The 16,076-nt window shown below is 37.2% G+C and overlaps 1 long non-coding RNA gene across 1 annotated transcript in view; it reads right to left on the reverse strand.

Moving 5' to 3' along the window:
- LOC133608340 (uncharacterized) overlaps positions 1–10,082 on the reverse strand; it is a 107,473-nt gene extending 97,391 nt beyond the window's left edge. Inside the window, exon 1 of the long non-coding RNA XR_009815566.2 lies at positions 9,946–10,082. This is a non-coding gene — a long non-coding RNA (uncharacterized lncRNA). The remainder of the gene's footprint in view (positions 1–9,945) is intronic.
- Between the last annotated feature and the right edge of the window lie 5,994 nt (positions 10,083–16,076).

The following is a 16,076-nucleotide window of genomic DNA, read 5'->3' on the forward strand; positions in this document are numbered from 1 at the left end:
AGAACTAACAGTGTTCAGATTGTAATCATCCAAATATGATTAGTAGCAAAATGGACAGCCGTCAATGTTGGGGCTCGGAGAAAGAACAGAGGCGACAACAAGTAAGCTAGCGACATTGTTAGCTAACTAGCGAGAATCTTTCGGTGCTCTTGATCGTCTCCGTGTCCTGCAACTAAGTCTGTCGTTTAGGCAAGAGGAACAGCGAGTACCTGTGGCTAAAGCGAACGTTCAACAAATTTTGTTTAGATAGTATTTTTATTGATATTTCATCAAAAATTGTGGAAGTTCAATTTTGATGCGCAAATTAATGTTTCAAAACGCGGATTTGAAACATTAAAAATTTCACATGCCTCAAACTTCTATTCAATAAGTGAGTCAACATGTCCTTTGTTTAGTCTTTTTTTTTTGTCCTGTCCAGCTACTCAGGCAAATCATATTAATGATGTCAATGCCCATATCTGCTGTACAGATTTACTTTACAAAAGAGAAGTGTGGGATACTTCTCTTGTTGCTTTATTTGTATTTGACTTTATTAAATTGATTTATATTATTATTTGGCGCAGCCGGACCAGAGCAAGAAGGGATAGAAAGAGAAAAAAAGGAAGAGAGAGGGGGAAATTGCGGGGACAAGAGGGGGATAAGACATAGAGACAACAACAACAACAGCAAACACAACAACAACAACAACAACAACAATAAAACAACATCAGCAAATACGATATGTACAAATGTGATAGTAAAGAAGCAGTTAGTGAAGTAAATATTAATAACACAGAAATGACAATGAACATTATTGCACTACAAATGGAGCAATAAAAATACCAATAATGACCTCTATTATCAACAATACAAGTGTCTTACATGCAACAATATATATATGTAATGATAATTTCAAATACAAAAGAAAGCAGATAAATGGAGGGGAAGAAAGAGAAGCAAACTATATTAACCTTGTAGATTGTTATAGTGACAATAGGTTAAGCTTTGTCAGTGTGCCGTGCATTAACATGTCATTTGTAATAGTTTTAGTTCGGTTGTGCAGCATCGCGGCCACATCCAATTAAAAGCCCATGCAGATCATTGCTAATTTAGCATCGCTTTGATTTCCGTCATCATGACGACTATTTAAGTATATACTGTAGCCAAACTTTTTCCCCAAGGATATTATCTGAAGAACATTTGTTATCATATTTTTTGTCCATTTTATGTGTTTTGCTTGGTTTTTCAATCAATGCCAAAGCGGCATAGCAGTTTTGAATTGGCTTGACTGCAATAGGAGTTTTTGAACACTTTTCTTCAAACGATATTTTTTTACCTCTTCATATAAACGTTGGATATTATCTGGAATATAAATACATAGCTAATGAACATATTGGATTGAACTAAATTGTAGTTGTCAATGTTGTATTTTTGTTTTTATTGTTCATAAATGATTTATAGTTATTACACATCTTTTATAACTTGAAAATTATTAATACTCCATTATTTCTTCATATATAATTATTAACAGACTTGAACTGTATTTTTCTTGGTTGTGGCTTTTATGCACAAACTCAGAAATTTGGGAAATTTAAAAATCATACTTAATTGTGTTGCATCTTTAACTTATCACCAACTTAATTATAAAAATGTTCACCAACCTATGACAAACTAAAATTCACAAAATCTGTAACAATTGATTGGTAAATGTTGTCTCAATTTTTTTTAAAGTTGTGTCAAAGTAATAGTTTTCATAGAACTTGTTATAAGCGTAACGTTAAAGACCAACATGGGGCCACAAATTAAATCTTGTTTAAGGCTAAATAAATGTTGACAAAGTATTTTAAGTGCAACAAAGTGTGTAAATAAATTGGGAATACGTATGATTAATTAAACATCAACTGCCCATTTGCGGTTCAGCCTTTGCAACCCTACATGTTTCTCTTCTTTGCTTTAAATGGTAAAAACCTACAAATAATTAGTTGTTGTAGTTTTTTTTTAACTTGGACAGAAAGTGGTTTTATGGCGCTTTCTGTTGGGGGAAAAGAGCTAGGAATCCAGCATAAGGTGCCGTCTCACAAGTCAATTCACTTAACATTATCCAGCAGAGAGATGCTCTGACAAGAGGTGATGTTGCATAACTGCACATTTTTAATTACGATTGTTTCTTATTGTGTAAAACTGAATTCAAAATGTGTTTAAACACTGTGAGAAGCATTTTATAGGGGCAAACGTATCAAAAATAGGTATTTGTCTGTCCTGTAATGAGTTGTCTTGGAAATAATTTGCTGTAATAGGGGATTATTATCTATTATTTATTTTTGATTAATGGCGATTAAGTGATTATGGCTAAATTAATTTAAGTACTTAGTAGCAATCAGCAGATATGCTGTCTCAACTACTGCAGTCTAAAGAAGGACAGACAGTCAGCTACGGGAAGTTGAGCCACATCTTTTTGCTTTAAAGGCTGAAGTCACACAAACATTAACGAGTAACCTTGGTGGCACAGAAGCAAACACAAAAAACCAGGCTGACCGTAAAGAAAGAACGAAGATAAAACAAGTGAGGTCGCATGGGCGTTTTTTGTTTTACGCAACAGATTTTGCAAACGACAAAACAATGTAACCAATGCTGCTCTGTTTGTGGTAACTGGCAGCCGACAATGGTGACCAGATGCAGAGTTAAACGTTTCACAGCTCGCGACTGTAACCCAACAATCATCAAGGTGTCGTTAAAAACCATCCACAACGGCAACTACGGCGGAGATGCGAGGACGTCGTCTTCTGTCAGCAGCTGCATCATAATTACCACTGTTGCGTATCAAAACAGGAGCACTAAATGCCGCAATTATGGCCAACATCTGTCGGCAAAACATTCGCAGAGATAGTTCCAGACTTATAAAAAGGCTGTCAAACATGCTCTAAACGCGTTGTGATATTTTATAATTGCATTGAGCCTATTGTGCGCATAACACTAATGTGAGCAGCGTATGTCACAATAAATAACTTTCATGTATTGTCAGAACCAAAACCTGTGGCAAAAACCCAACCAACCTTTCAGCATCTTGGCTAACGATCTAAAATTAATAGGGACTTTTATCTCGAAGTTTAAAGCAATTCAGTCAAAAACAGCGACTGTTAGAGAAAAGTACGCTGCAAAAAGTCAGTGTTCAAAAACAAGGAAAAAAAAATACAAAAATTAGGGGTATTGGCAAAATTATCTGCCAATACAACAAGAAAATTTGGCTTGTCAAGACTTTCTAAAACAAGTAAAATTAGCTAACCTCAATGAACCCAAAAATACCTTAAAATAAGTATATTCTCACTAATGACAAGTGGACTTTTCTTGGTAGAAAAAAAAAGAGAGACATTTTTGCTCAATATGTTGAAAAATATTCTTAAATTAAGTAAATTCAGCCTACTCAGTGGCCTAGTGGTTAGAGTGTCCGTCCTGAGATCGGTAGGTTGGGAGTTCAAACCCCGGCCGAGTCATACCAAAGACTATAAAAATGGGACCCATTACCTCCCTGCTTGGCACTCAGCATCAAGGGTTGGAATTGGGGGTTAAATCACCAAAAATGATTCCCGGGCGCGGCCATCGCTGCTGCCCACTGCGCCCCTCACCTCCCAGAGGGTGATCAAGGGCAGGGGCGCCGAAAAGGGGGGGTAAAGGAGACGGATTCTAGGGGCCCAAGATGGAGGGGGGCCCAGAGAGGCCCCTAATGATGATGAAATTATAATACAGAAAAAATAATGACACTGTGTTGGGGGCCCTGTAAAGATTCTTTTCATGGGGCCCAAAATCCCTAGCAGCGCCCCTGATCAAGGGTGATGGGTCAAATGCAGAGAATAATTTCGCCACACCTAGTGTGTGTGTGACAATCATTGGTACTTTAACTTTTTAACTTTAACTTTTAAATGCTAGTGCCATTATCTTGACATAATGATAGGCGCTCGGCATCATGATTTTTTTTTTTCATGCTTGAAGTAAGAAATTATTACTTTAAAAAAGTAGTTTTATACTTGTGAGTGTTAATGACACAGCTTTGCATCAGTTGATATTCTAGTTTCAAGCATGTTTTACCCAATATAGGTCATAAAATCTCAGCTACAAGCTGTAGTATCTTACTGAGATAATTTAGGACCAAACCCCTTAAAAGAAGTAAAACACTCTAACATAAAATCTGCTTAGTGAGAAGAATGATCTTATCAGACAGAAAATAAGCAAATATCACCCTTATTTGAGATATTTCATCTTACTTAGATTTCAGTTTTTGCAGTGTACTTTTAGAACATCAAACATGTGCCTGTTCAAAGTCAGTAAGTTCTAGATTTGACTGAGCAACAAGTAAAATGTGACGACCTGTCCCATCAGGTGTCACATGATTTGGTGTTTCCTTAGTGTCTGTGTTTATTTCCTGGTCTGCGCTCTTATTTTAATTCCACTTCCTGTCTGTCTCCCTGAGCGCTTTTCTCCCTCGCCCGCCACTAATTGGCAGCCTGGCCACACCTGGTTGTGGCTGTCAATCAGGCTGCTATCCATGCCTGCCTCGCCCTCCAGTCAGTGCTCGAGGATTGTTAAATGTTACTAACTCTGGTTTGCAGTAAGCTTTCGTGCACTTCCATGCTGCACCTCCTTGTGCTACTTGTGAGAATTAAACAACTCTTGCCTGCACGTCATCCTCATGTCCCATGCATCTTGGGGTCACAACTACCGCAGCCATGCGAGTTTGTGACAAAAAAACTGTTAATGATGACTTGTAGAACTAAAAAAAAAAAAAGGTATTTATTAGGAGTGTCAAAATAAATCGACTTTCGAATGAATCACAATTCTTATTTGTACTGATTGTTAATCGAGTCAAAAAATTGTTTTTTATTTCATTTATTTTTTTAATCTGTCCTGCTCTGCCACTCAGGCAAATCATATTGTTGATGTATATGCCCATATCTGCCGTAGAGATTTACTTTACAAAAGAGAAGTGTGGAATACTTCTCATGTTGCCTTATTTGTATTTGACTTTATTAAATGTTTGGGTAAAATTTTATTTTAAAAAAGCAGTTTTGTTGTTAGTAATATATACATTTTCACAGCTGTTTATTATCTATTTCATGGTGGAATGTAGTTAATTATGGAACTGGCACCCAATGTTATTTAAAAAGTATCGAGAATCGTTTTGAATCGAGAATAGATTCTGAATCGAATCATTAACCACAAGAATCGAATCGAATTGTGCGGCATCCAAAGATTTACAGCCCTAGTATTTATCGTTCTGTTATCTAAATGTTTATTTTTAATCAAAGGAAATATTTGCTCCATGATTTATGTGTAACTTCTTTTTGCACCTAAATGACAACCGTGCTCAAATCAGCTTTGTAAAACTCAGCATTAAATTGCTTTAAACATTTACACTCATGCATGTAACACTTGCAGTACTGTTATCAGTGCCATTAATACTGACTGGGCAGTTTGCTAATTAAGGCAACTACAATATGGGTTCTGTTTCTGCTGTGTTGTGCTGTATAAATTACTAATAGATAAGTGACTATGGAGGTACGGCGAGACAAGTTTTCCTCTACACATTCCCATTGGTTAGAAAATTGCAGTCATTATATATTAGTTTTCAAATTTCATAAATAGCATCCTCTCTCCAGTTATTGCTTGATTTCAATTGACAACAAAAACCCTTTGTGTATCTCTGACCCAAGCTTACTCACAATCAACAGGGTTCTGTAAAGGTAAATTATAAGGAGTGCTGGAAAAAACATTTTTAATTATCAATTGCATTTTTTATTTATTTCGATTCTGAATCAATACAAACTTTTATTCTTGTATAGCGCTTTTCTACCTTCAAGGTACTCAAAGCTCTTTGACAGTATTTCCACATTCACCCATTCACACACACATTCACACACTGATGGCGGGAGCTGCCATGCAAGGCGCTAACCAGCACCCATCAGGAGCAAGGGTGAAGTGTCTTGCCCAAGGACACAACGGACTTGACTAGGATGGTTGAAGGTGGGGATTGAACCCCAGTAACCAGCAACCCTCCGATTGCTGGTACGGCCACTCTACCAACTTCGCCACGCCGCCCCTCAAGAATAGATTTTTTTAAAGACGTTTATTAAGCCATCTGAGCGCTATTATATCAGCAACCAAGAGCTAGATAGATAGATAGATAGATAGATAGATAGATAGATAGATAGATAGATACTTTATTAATCTCCAAAGAGAAATTCACATTTCCAGCAGCGTGTCATGGTAAAGAGAGACAGGGGCATGCAAGGTTAAGTAAGAATAAAAATACGATAGAATATACAGTAAACACAAGTCCAGTTTTGTTGTGCAATAGAGGTCAGTATGCAAAAGGACAAAAAAATAGTGCAATTGCGTGTACTAATATTGTACAAATCCCGTTTCCATATGAGTTGGGAAATTGTGTTAGATGTAAATATAAACAGAATACAATGATTTGCGAATCATTTTCAACCCATATTCAGTTGAATATGCTACAAAGACAGCATATTTGATGTTCAAACTGATAAACTTTTTTTTTTTTGCAAATAATCATTAACTTTAGAATTTGATGCCAGCAATACGTGACAAAGAAGTTGGGAAAGGTGGCAATAAATACTGATAAAGTTGCTCATCAAACACTTATTTGGAACATCCCACAGGTGAACAGGCAAATTGGGAACAGGTGGGTGCCATGACTGGGTATAAAAGTAGATTCTATGAAATGCTCAGTCATTCACAAACAAGGATGGGGCGAGGGTCACCACTTGTCACATTGTTTTATTTTGCGTGAGCAAATTGTTGAACAGTTTAAGAAAAACCTTTCTCAACCAGCTATTGCAAGGAATTTAGGGATTTCACCATCTACGGTCCGTAATATCATCAAAGGGTTCAGAGAATCTGGAGAAATCACTGCACGTAAGCAGCTACGCCCGTGACCTTCGATCCCTCAGGCTGTACTGCATCAACAAGCGACATCAGAGTGTAAAGGATATCACCACATAGGCTCAGGAACACTTCAGAAACCCACTGTCAGTAACTACAGTTGGTCGCTACATCTGTAAGTGCAAGTTGAAACTCTCCTATGCAAGGCGAAAACCGTTTATCAACCACACCCAGAAACGCCGTCGGCTTCGCTGGGCCTGAGCTCATCTAAGATGGACTGATACAAAGTGGAAAAGTGTTCTGTGGTCTGACGAGTCCACATTTCAAATTGTTTTTGGAAACTGTGGACGTCGTGTCCTCCGGACCAAAGAGGAAAAGAACCATCCGGAATGTTATAGGCGCAAAGTTGAAAAGCCAGCATCTGTGATGGTATGGGGGTGTTTTAGTGCCCAAGACATGGGTAACTTACACATCTGTGAAGGTGCCATTAATGCTGAAAGGTACATACAGGTTTTGGAGCAACATATGTTGCCATCCAAGCAACGTTACCATGGACGCCTCTGCTTATTTCAGCAAGACAATGCCAAGCCACGTGTTACATCAACGTGGCTTCATAGTAAAAGAGTGCGGGTACTAGACTGGCCTGCCTGTAGTCTAGACCTGTCTCCCATTGAAAATGTGTGGAAGCCTAAATACCACAACGGAGACCCTCGAACTGTTGAACAACTTAAGCTGTACATCAAGCAAGAATGGGAAAGAATTCCACCTGAGAAGCTTAAAAAATGTGTCTCCTCAGTTCCCAAACGTTTACTGAGTGTTGTTAAAAGGAAAGGCCATGTAACACAGTGGTGAACATGCCCTTTCCCAACTACTTTGGCACATGTTGCAGCCATGAAATTCTAAGTTAAATATTATTTGCAAAAAAATAATAAAGTTTATGAGTTTGAACATCAAATATCTCGTCTTTGTAGTGCATTCAATTGAATATGGGTTGAAAAGGATTTGCAAATCATTGTATTCCGTTTATATTTACATTTAACACAATTTACCAACTCATATGGAAACGGGGTTTGTAATAAGTTGCTTGTTTTATTGCTTGGCGTGGGGGATGAACGATTGGCTCAGTCTGTCAGTATGGCAGGACAGTGAGCCCAATCTTTTACTGAAACTGCTCTTCTGTGCGGAGATAGTGCTGTGCAGTGGATGATGTGGATTGTCTACGATGGACCAAAGCCTATTTAGTGATGGGCAGTAACAAGCTACAAGTAGTATGGGTGAAAATCAGAAACCAAGAAGTGCAAACCTTCACTGAGCACATTAACTCAGTGGACAAAAACCATCAAGTTCACACGTGAGGATGTCAAAGACAGAAAGTTGTCTTTTTTGGACTGTGATGTCCACATTGGAGAAAAGAGGGGCCTCCATGTCGGGGTTGAGTGATAACCCATGCATACCGATCAATATCTACTTTTTCACTTTTTGTTGGTTTTTGGTGAATTAGGAAGGTTGTCTGAATTAGTACCTAAAACCTATATATAGAGTCTACATGTGCAACGAGTGCTTATATAAAACAGGTCCGAAAAATACGTTATTTTGTACAAAAAAAGAGATCAGCGCTGTCATCCGAAAATGTAAATTAGCTTCTTTTTGTAACCGAGGTTTTGTAATTGGATGAAGCCCAGCAGAAAGACAGACAGTAACGAGGGAATTGAGAGGCACCTTCTTCAATGACAACAGTCACGTCTTTGATTGATTGATTGATTGATTGATTGGTCTCTCGTCAACACACTGGCTTCTCGTCAAGGCACCTTCTTCCACACACACACACACAAACACACACACACACACACACACTTCAGGTTTCACAATAATAACGCGACACCAACTGCGCAATAAAAATAAAAAATTGCTTACATTTGTTTAAACAACTGGTTAAACTAAGGAAGAGTAAATGCAGATGTAATGGTGCACAATGTAAACTCGTTTATGGGTCTCTTTATTACATGATCTATTAATATACAGTGCATCTGTACCTAGTTTGCTATACCATTGCAGAGACTTTCAAAATGTGCACTTAATTCTTACTGTACACTGTCAGCGAGTTTTGAGCAAATCAATGACTTGCAGTTCAGTGGTGAAGTAAAGTGAATTATATTTATATAATAGTTTTTTCTCTAAGCGCTTTACACTGAGAAACCCTGTATCTACATTTATGCTACATTTACACTAGTGTAGGTGGGACTGGGAGCAAAGTGGGTGAAGTGTCTTTCCCAAGGACACAACAGCAGTGACTAAGATGGCGGAAGCTGGATTGGAACTAGGAACCCTCAAGTTTATGGCTGGCCGCCACGCTGCTCAGATGGTGGATAGTGAAACTTTTAAAAAACGTTCCTGTATGACATTCTGACTAGCAAATTGCATTTGTATCCAAATATTGGGGTATTTTCTTTTGCAATTTGTATTTATGCAAGCAAATAATAATCATGATTAATCACAGTTCAAGAGTGTGATTAATTTGATTTTTTTTATTATTACTTGGCAGCCCTGATCAATTCATACAATATATTACTTAAATTTGTTTAGATGTTAAAAAAAAAAAAAAAAAACTATTTAAGGTGTTACGGCCTTTCTTTTGCTGTGGCAGGGCACCACGATCAATTACATGTAATGGAAAACCTGCAGGAAAAAAGCGGATAGCAAAACCAAATGTAACTGTGTGGGAAAATGTTGCCTTTAAACAAGTGAGCAAAATGAGCCCATCAACACGGGCAAAAATCTTAAATGATATTACATTGCAAATAACTAAATTAATTAATATAAAGTAATTGCAAACTTGATTTAAAATGGCATTAACAAAAATCTGAGGGACATTGGAATTGAGCCTGTATGTTTGCAATGCATCACCTTCACACATTAGTTCAGAGACTCCAAACTTCACAGCATGAGATTATGTAAGAACTTCTTCACACCCATGTTAGAGAACCTGGCAGTGAATAATTTTAAAAATGCAGTCATGGAGCGATTAAATCTGAAACTTTGTCTTTACTAACTATTTTAAAGTGTGCCAACCTTTATAGACCTGTTTCCTTTCAGAGGTTCTGAATGCTTCTTTGTGTCCCAGTCCCAGTCAATGCATGCAGATCTCCATCTTCATCATGGCACCTCTCCGGGGATTCTTGAGGTAGAAGAGAGCAAGATATACCCTGTTTAGGAGTATGGGTGAGTGTGTGTGAGTGTGTGTGCGTGTGCGTGTGTGTGTGTGCCGTTTATCTACAAGCTGCCAAAAAATAGCTATGTGTGGAAGTGTGTGTGCATGTTTTTTCAGTACTGTGTGTTTTGTGCATTCCCCCAAACTAACCCTCTGCAGTATTCTCCTCCTCTCTAAACACCATCCCTCTGTCTGCTATCTGTCCAAGCTTAAAGTCCCAGTTGTTTTCAGGAGCGCAGGGCTTTGGGGGAGAAAGAAACAAGAAGGCGATTACACATCTTTTATCCTTTCAAAGATGCTTCTCTCTTCCAGGAGGTCTATGCTTCTTTTTTTTTCATCCACGTGCTTCTCCCGCTCCATCCTGCTCTCTCACAGCCAATTGATGGTGTTGACTTTACCATCTTTCCACTAAATAGACGCATTCCTATCCCAATTTTCTGCTTCTCCTTGCTCCTCATGGCCAAATTGTACAGTTCTTTTTAGCCCAGTTGAGTTGTTGTTGGGTTGAGTTTAGTTTATTTCGAACATGAACACACTTGATACGATGCATCCCATAATTTCATATAATTTCTCTTTACAACATGTCCAAAAAAGAGTAGGAAGAAGCAAAGCGTATTTAATCCTACACCTTTCCCACTTCAGAGCACTTACTAATACAAAGTACATACTGTATGTTCACGTACTGTCTTCTTTTTGTAACACAATTTAAATCAGTCGAATTACAAGTACAGCAGTTCTTGTAATAGATGATTAATTCAGTCATGATTAACATACTGAGTTGAAGAATATTTCATTTTCAATATGGTTCAAGATGTTTCTCAAAATTATTCTTTGTACTTTGTAAGCAATCTTAATTTGAACAGCCTCTGGATTATATTAGTGCATTTTTACCTTCTTTGTTCAATCCATTCCATAATGTAATCCCACATACTGATATACTAAAGGTCTTAAGTGCTGTACGTGCATACAAATGTTTATAAAAAAAAAAATTCTCGAAGGTGATATATAGATATATTAATACATATATATATATATATATATATATATATATATATATATATATATATATATATATATATATATATATATATTTATATAAATATATATATATATATATATATATATATATATATATATATATGGATATACATTTTTTTAGAAGGGTTGTTGTACATTCTTGGGTAGCAATTTATAGTTTGCTTTGTACATTATTTTAGCTGTTTGCAAATTCACCAAATCATTGAATTTTTCAGTCTTTCACAATCTTTGTCCCGGTGGGCAGAGAGCGTGACCACCAGCACAGAAGCACAGACAGAGAACCTCCCTACTCGCCACAAGCGATAATGACAAAACAATATGATTACAAAGCTATGGGTCCTGTTGTGGTAATATTTCAGCTTCACATCGGACAGGCAATATGAGCCCATCAACATAGACGAACACGCGAGAATGCCATGATCACATGTTGGCAACAAAAAAAAAGAAGACAACCTTTTTTCCAACTGGGCAAAAAAAAGATGTTAAATATTTATTGAAGTAAAATTTTTCCTTACAGAAATGGGTCCATTTTATGTGTTTGTTCATTTATTTAGAATAACAACGACAATGGTAAACAGTCCAAATAGTAAACGATTCTACAGTAATGAGAAATAAAGGATAATATACTTTTAAAGGGGAACATTATCACAATTTCAGAAGGGTTAAAACCATTAAAAATCAGTTCCCAGTGGCTTATTTTATTTTTAAGTTTTTTTCAAAATTTTACCCATCACGCAATACCCCTAAAAAAAGCTTTAAAGTGCCTGATTTTAACCATCGTTATATACACCCGTCCATTTTCCTGTGACGTCACACAGTGATGCCAATACAAACAAACATGGCGCATAGAACAGCAAGGTATAGCGACATTAGCTCGGATTCAGACTCGTATTTCAGCGGCTTAAGCGATTCAACAGATTACGCATGTATTGAAACGGATGGTTGAAGTGTGGAGGCAGGTAGCGAAAACGAAATTGAAGAAGAAACTGAAGCTATTGAGCCATATCGGTTTGAACCGTATGCAAGCGAAACCGACGAAAACAACACGACAGCCAGCGACACGGGAGAAAGCGAGGACGAATTCGGCGATCGCCTTCTAACCAACGATTGGTATGTGTTTGTTTGGCATTAAAGGAAACTAACAACTATGAACTAGGTTTACAGCATATGAAATACATTTGGCAACAACATGCACTTTGAGAGTGCAGACAGCCCATTTTAGGCGCGCTAAGAACATATATTTTTCCACGATTTCAGCACTCAGGTTAACCATACCTAAATAGACACAAAATACTGCATTACACAAGACTACCCGAATGTACTCGAATGATTGAAAAAAATAAATGTTTTTAAGCTAAATTATTGGTAAACACAGTTTATGTATAATAATTTACGTAAAACCGCGAGTAATGAATAAAGTTTTCATCAATTAATATATTCTGTAGACATACCCTCATCCGCTCTCTTTTCCTGAAAGCTGATCTGTCCAGTTTTGGAGTTGATGTCAGCATCTGCTTTGAGTGTCGCAGGATATCCACACATTCTTGCCATCTCTCGTAGCATAGCTTTCGTCGGTAAAGTGTGCGGAACAAACGACTGACCATTTCGTCGGCTTTCCCCACAGCCTCGTATTTTGAACAAATTTTGTCCAATTTCTTGCCACTTTCGCATCTTTGGGCCACTGGTGCAACTTGAATCCGTCCCTGTTCGTGTTGTTACACCCTCCGACAACACACCGACGAAAGTGAGAAAATGGCGGATTGCTTCCCGATGTGACGTCACGTTGTGACGTCATCGCTCCGAGAGCGAATAATAGAAAGGCGTTTAATTCGCCAAAATTCACCCATTTAGAGTTCGGAAATCGGTTAAAAAAATATATGGTCTTTTTTCTGCAACATCAAGGTATATATTGACACTTACATAGGTCTGGTGATAATGTTCCCCTTTAAATACATACTTGCATGATTATTTTCTATAAAGATTACACTATTATAAAGACGGTATGGTTTTTATCGGTTATTTCTTGAGTTTAAGAGCATGATGTAGACAAAAGCTCTGAGTACATAAAGCCAAACATTTTTTAAATTCAATTATTGCACATTGCTCTGTGTGGCACCTTAAGACAAAAATATGTTGATTGACAGTCTAAAAGTAACATTTTTTCCTTCACTCATTATATTCACGCTTCATGCTTCTATACGTATAAAATATAAAAATCGCAAATCGAATTGCAATTTTGTAGAGAAAAATTGCAATAAGTTGTGTTTTGTCAAAATCGTGCAGCCCTATTACTGTAGTAGTTTGTATTTATATTGCATTGTTTTTTAAACAATATTTCTTATATAAAAGTTTGTTTTTCTTTTTAAACGTCATGTTAAATGTTAAAATTGGGCAGTGCTGGGAGGGCCAAGCACGGATGAAATTGATTTCAATTAATTTCAATGGGCAGGGCTGCTTTGTCATACGAGTATATAGAGTTACGAGCTCATTCGTGGAAAGCAGTGTGCTCGTAGGTTGAGGTACCACTCACTCTATGAGTGATTAACACTATCAAATGTCAGTCCATATTAATTATAACTTTTTACCACAGTTGCAGAACAACATTACATCCCTAAAATCATGATGAGTGGCCTTAAAAGCTTTGTAAACACACCAGAAGAAAGTAGTATGTCTGTTTTAACATTATTGTACAGCAATAATTAACACAGCTAAACTAGCAGCCGCCATCTTTGTTTGACTAGTACTGGAAAAACAATATTAAATATTACGAATTTACATTAACTGGAATGGAATGTAGAATAATTTACCTTAATTGTGGATAGGACAAAAACACATTAACAGGACTGGTACACAGGAGCGTAGAAGTGGAGAAGTGGGAATGTTGTACCGGGGCTCCAAGCACGGGGGCAGAGGGCTTTTGTAAAAAAAAATTAGGTAATTTAAATATGTAAGTTGTTTAAAAAAATTACGTCATGTTAAATATATCCGTGAAAGTTCAATAATAAAGTTTATTGAATCAAATTAAGAACCTCAAAGACTACTACATACACCCCCTGTCAAAAATGCTAAATGGTTCATTCCACCTGATAGCAGTAAACCCAGCTTGGAACACTTCACTCAACACAGAAATCATCTAATTTCATCAAAGTTCTCTTTTAAGCATTCACACACAGCACCAGCATTTTGTAAAAAGAATTAAGTAATAGAAGAAAGGTAAAAACGTATAATAAAGCCATAAGTGGCAACATAGGAGAAAGTTATGTGCAAGTTTCACTTTTTGCATCACTTAACTGTGGTGCATTCAAGGATGCTCGATTAAAGTTAGAAACTGAGCTATCACTAGGTTTTTAAAGACAGCAGGGGACTTAACTCGCAGGATATGTACTAATATATGTAATTATAATAATTTAATCATTGTAATAATTATGTATTGTTATAATTTGTATTCTCCACTGATGATAATCCTATGTGTATTAGATCAGGGGTTTTTAAGATTTTTGACCTCGGGGCCCAACTTTTCCACTACAAAGGGGCCTGGGGCCTACTCAAATGTTATTATTTATATTTGTTAAGCTTAAATAAGTAAACTAAATCAATAATGAATATGTTTTCTAACTGAACGATCAATAAAAGTAAAGTGCAAATAAAAATATGGGTTCACCACTTTAGTTGTAATATTGCTTTTCTTTGTGACATAGGTGATAAACTTCTTCTGTTTGTTTGATTTTGTCATTACTGCCACAAGTGGTGAAAAAGTGTATTACAACTGAGTACCGCTGTGGCTCATACGGACCACAGCTGAGAAACAGATATTTTATTACGGAACTCTATGGGGCGCTAATGGCCCAACAATGGGTCGTGGCATTTTGGATGGATCTTTATCTTTATCTTTGGATTGTTATTGTCATTGCACAAGTACAACAAAATTAAATTTTCAGCACAAACTCGTTCAAGATTAGACACACATTGTACAGGGTAACAGAACAGGAACGCTGATGTGTCGAACTTACGGCGCCCCTTAAAAGGTGGGGGGAAAATGGATGCAGCGGTAGGATGAGTATTGGGGGGTCCAGTCTGGAGTAAGAAAATAAACTCGGTAGCAAAGTACATGCATATTATGACATACAACTAGAGACTTGCAACGAGGGTTAAGGGAGTGGGCATTCAGCCCCAAGCTGCCAGCCACTAAGGGCGCTGCTCCGTTTTTCGTCACACCACGTGAGGTGAAGCGGCGAAGGCATAGGATGCAGGGTAGGTTATCTGTGTGTGTGGCGTGTATTTTTGGTTGAGAAACACTGTATCAGATCGTTTCAATTTTACACTCTAAGGTAAAGGAACATTTATATTGAAGGGAGTAATGAAATGTTATATGATTATATAAAATCATATTCTGGGATAGGCTCCAGCCCCCCGCGACCCCAAGAAGGACAAGCAGTAGAAAATGGATGGATGGATGGATTTTGACCACTTTTTATTAAAGTTGTTGGCACTTTTTTGTTTACGGCAGTTTCTCTAAATATGTTATTCGCATCTTTAAAAAGAAAAAAATGTTTGTACATGTGTATTAAAAAGCTTGTTTAAATCAAATCCATGCAATATTATTCTGTTTTGTTTTGGGTTTTTTTTGCATGTAAACATATCAAGCGTGTGTGTATGGCGGAGCGACGTTCGGTTTCGGGTGTCCCGGACTGCCCTTGAGGATTCAGAATTTGGTATGACACGCATGCCAGTACTAAGATGATGTTTTTGTTTTGTTTTATTTAGTTTTTCTTTGCATGGTGCAATCATATGTTTTGTTTATTGCCCATTTTTTGTCTTTTTTGCTGTGTTTTAATTCTGGTGCCGCTGAAGTGGCAGCAGGTTGCATCAGCTTTTTTGCCCTTTAATGTCTATTTTGGCCGTTGTGTTCTTTAGTGTTTCCCTCTTGTTTTCATGTGTTTTACCTTATTTTTGT

This window comes from Nerophis lumbriciformis, linkage group LG06 (genome assembly GCF_033978685.3).
Source record: "Nerophis lumbriciformis linkage group LG06, RoL_Nlum_v2.1, whole genome shotgun sequence".
NCBI classification, from domain to species: Eukaryota; Metazoa; Chordata; class Actinopteri; order Syngnathiformes; family Syngnathidae; genus Nerophis; species Nerophis lumbriciformis.